The sequence below is a fragment of the Helicoverpa zea genome, chromosome 30, assembly GCF_022581195.2.
Source record: "Helicoverpa zea isolate HzStark_Cry1AcR chromosome 30, ilHelZeax1.1, whole genome shotgun sequence".
In the NCBI taxonomy this organism is placed as follows: domain Eukaryota; kingdom Metazoa; phylum Arthropoda; class Insecta; order Lepidoptera; family Noctuidae; genus Helicoverpa; species Helicoverpa zea.
The window spans coordinates 6290838-6293337 of record NC_061481.1 but is presented as its reverse complement, the minus strand read 5'-3'; the positions used below and the strand labels follow the sequence as shown (position 1 = coordinate 6293337).

The 2500-nt window shown below is 49.8% G+C and overlaps 2 non-coding genes across 2 annotated transcripts in view; both read left to right on the top strand.

Moving 5' to 3' along the window:
* The first annotated feature begins 165 nt into the window (after positions 1-165).
* On the top strand, positions 166-2069 carry LOC124644720. Its single transcript, XR_006986104.1, has one exon. It is a non-coding gene; the product is annotated as a small subunit ribosomal RNA (ribosomal RNA).
* A 415-nt stretch (positions 2070-2484) lies between these two features.
* LOC124644712 overlaps positions 2485-2500 on the top strand; it is a 157-nt gene continuing 141 nt past the window's right edge. The window contains exon 1 of the ribosomal RNA XR_006986099.1: positions 2485-2500. This exon is cut by the window's right edge and continues 141 nt beyond it. This is a non-coding gene — a ribosomal RNA (5.8S ribosomal RNA).

Here is a 2500-nt window from a genome sequence, read left to right as displayed (position 1 = left end):
CACGTAAAAAACATTTCAGAGCTCGCCCGGTGCCGTTCGCGTATTGTAACGATCGCGAACGCCCGGGACGAGGGAGAACCTAGATCGTGCGCGCGCGCAGCCGGCGGACGCCGTCGTCGGTGCGCGCGCGCGGTTATAGGGTTTTTCCTTATAAACAAAAGAAGCTCCCTGGTTGATCCTGCCAGTAGTTATATGCTTGTCTCAAAGATTAAGCCATGCATGTCTCAGTGCAAGCCGTATTAAGGCGATACCGCGAATGGCTCAATATATCAGTTTTGGTTCCTTAGATCTTACTCAGTTACTTGGATAACTGTGGTAATTCTAGAGCTAATACATGCAATCAGAACTCTGACCAGTGATGGGATGAGTGCTTTTATTAGATCAAAACCAATCGACGGAGGGCCTCGCGTCCGAAGTCGTTAATTTTGATGAATCTGGATAACTTTTGCCGATCGCATGGTCCAGTACCGGCGACGCATCTTTCAAATGTCTGCCTTATCAACTTTCGATGGTAGTTTCTGCGACTACCATGGTTGTCACGGGTAACGGGGAATCAGGGTTCGATTCCGGAGAGGGAGCCTGAGAAACGGCTACCACATCCAAGGAAGGCAGCAGGCGCGCAAATTACCCACTCCCGGCACGGGGAGGTAGTGACGAAAAATAACGATACGGGACTCTTACGAGGCCTCGTAATCGGAATGAGTACACTTTAAATATTTTAACGAGGAACAATTGGAGGGCAAGTCTGGTGCCAGCAGCCGCGGTAATTCCAGCTCCAATAGCGTATACTAAAATTGTTGCGGTTAAAAAGCTCGTAGTTGCATTTGTGCGCCGCGCTGTCGGTGCACCGCATCCGCGGTGATACTGACACGTCTGCGGAGCATATCGTCGGTGAGCCGGCGGTAATACGCCGGTTCAATATCAAAATCCTATCGCGGTGCTCTTCGGTGAGTGTCGAGGTGGGCCGACAATTTTACTTTGAACAAATTAGAGTGCTCAAAGCGGGCTCAAAATGCTGCTTGAATATTTCGTGCATGGAATAATAGAATATGATCTCGGTTCTATTTTGTTGGTTTTCAGAACTCCGAGGTAATGATTAATAGGGATAACTGGGGGCATTCGTATTGCGACGTTAGAGGTGAAATTCTTGGATCGTCGCAAGACGAACATCAGCGAAAGCATTTGCCAAAGGTGTTTTCATCAATCAAGAACGAAAGTTAGAGGTTCGAAGGCGATTAGATACCGCCCTAGTTCTAACCGTAAATATGTCATCTAGCGATCCGCCGACGTTACTACAATGGCTCGGCGGGCAGCTTCCGGGAAACCAAAGATTTTGGACTCCGGGGGGAGTATGGTTGCAAAGCTGAAACTTAAAGGAATTGACGGAAGGGCACCACCAGGAGTGGAGCCTGCGGCTTAATTTGACTCAACACGGGAAATCTCACCAGGCCCGGACACCGGAAGGATTGACAGATTAACAGCTCTTTCTTGATTCGGTGGGTGGTGGTGCATGGCCGTTCTTAGTTGGTGGAGCGATTTGTCTGGTTAATTCCGGTAACGAACGAGACTCTAGCCTGCTAAATAGGCGTCGTCATTTAGGTGTGCGTGGCCACGTGTCACGCAACTCACTGGCGACGTATTAAAATTCTTCTTAGAGGGACCGGCGGCTTCGAGCCGCACGAGATTGAGCAATAACAGGTCTGTGATGCCCTTAGATGTCCTGGGCCGCACGCGCGCTACACTGAAGGAATCAGCATGTTCTCCCTGGCCTAGAGGCCCGGGCAACCCGCTGAAACTCCTTCGTGCTGGGGATTGGGGTTTGCAATTATCCCCCATAAACGAGGAATTCCTAGTAAGCGCGAGTCATAAGCTCGCGTTGATTACGTCCCTGCCCTTTGTACACACCGCCCGTCGCTACTACCGATTGAATGATTTAGTGAGGTCTTCGGACCGACACGCGGTGGCTTCACGGCCGTCGGCGTTGCTGGGAAGTTGACCAAACTTGATCATTTAGAGGAAGTAAAAGTCGTAACAAGGTTTCCGTAGGGGAACCTGCGGAAGGATCATTAACGTGTAAACGCAAGACGCGACTGGCTCGCGACGCGCGTGTTATAACGTGAACAATAATCCACACCACTATGCGCATGCATATATTGCATCGCGCATATCCAGAGGACACAGAGTCGTGGACGCTGTGCGTTGAATAGCCGATGATTCGGTGTTGTTCGTCGCGCTCGTCCGTCGTTATGTGTTCTCGCGTCGCGTCATGCGCACGACACGCAGAAGGGTACAGATCACAAAAATCCGCGTCCCCGAGTGTCCGCACGGCGCGTTCGTTAACAATCAAACACATGTCCCTTGCAACGCGGTGGGATAATATCATTTTCTTTTTTATACATACACACATGTATATAAAATACAACACACACACAAGTCTATATCATGTAACACTAGATTACGCGAACAGCGGTAATTTAAAACTATTACCCTGGACGGTGGA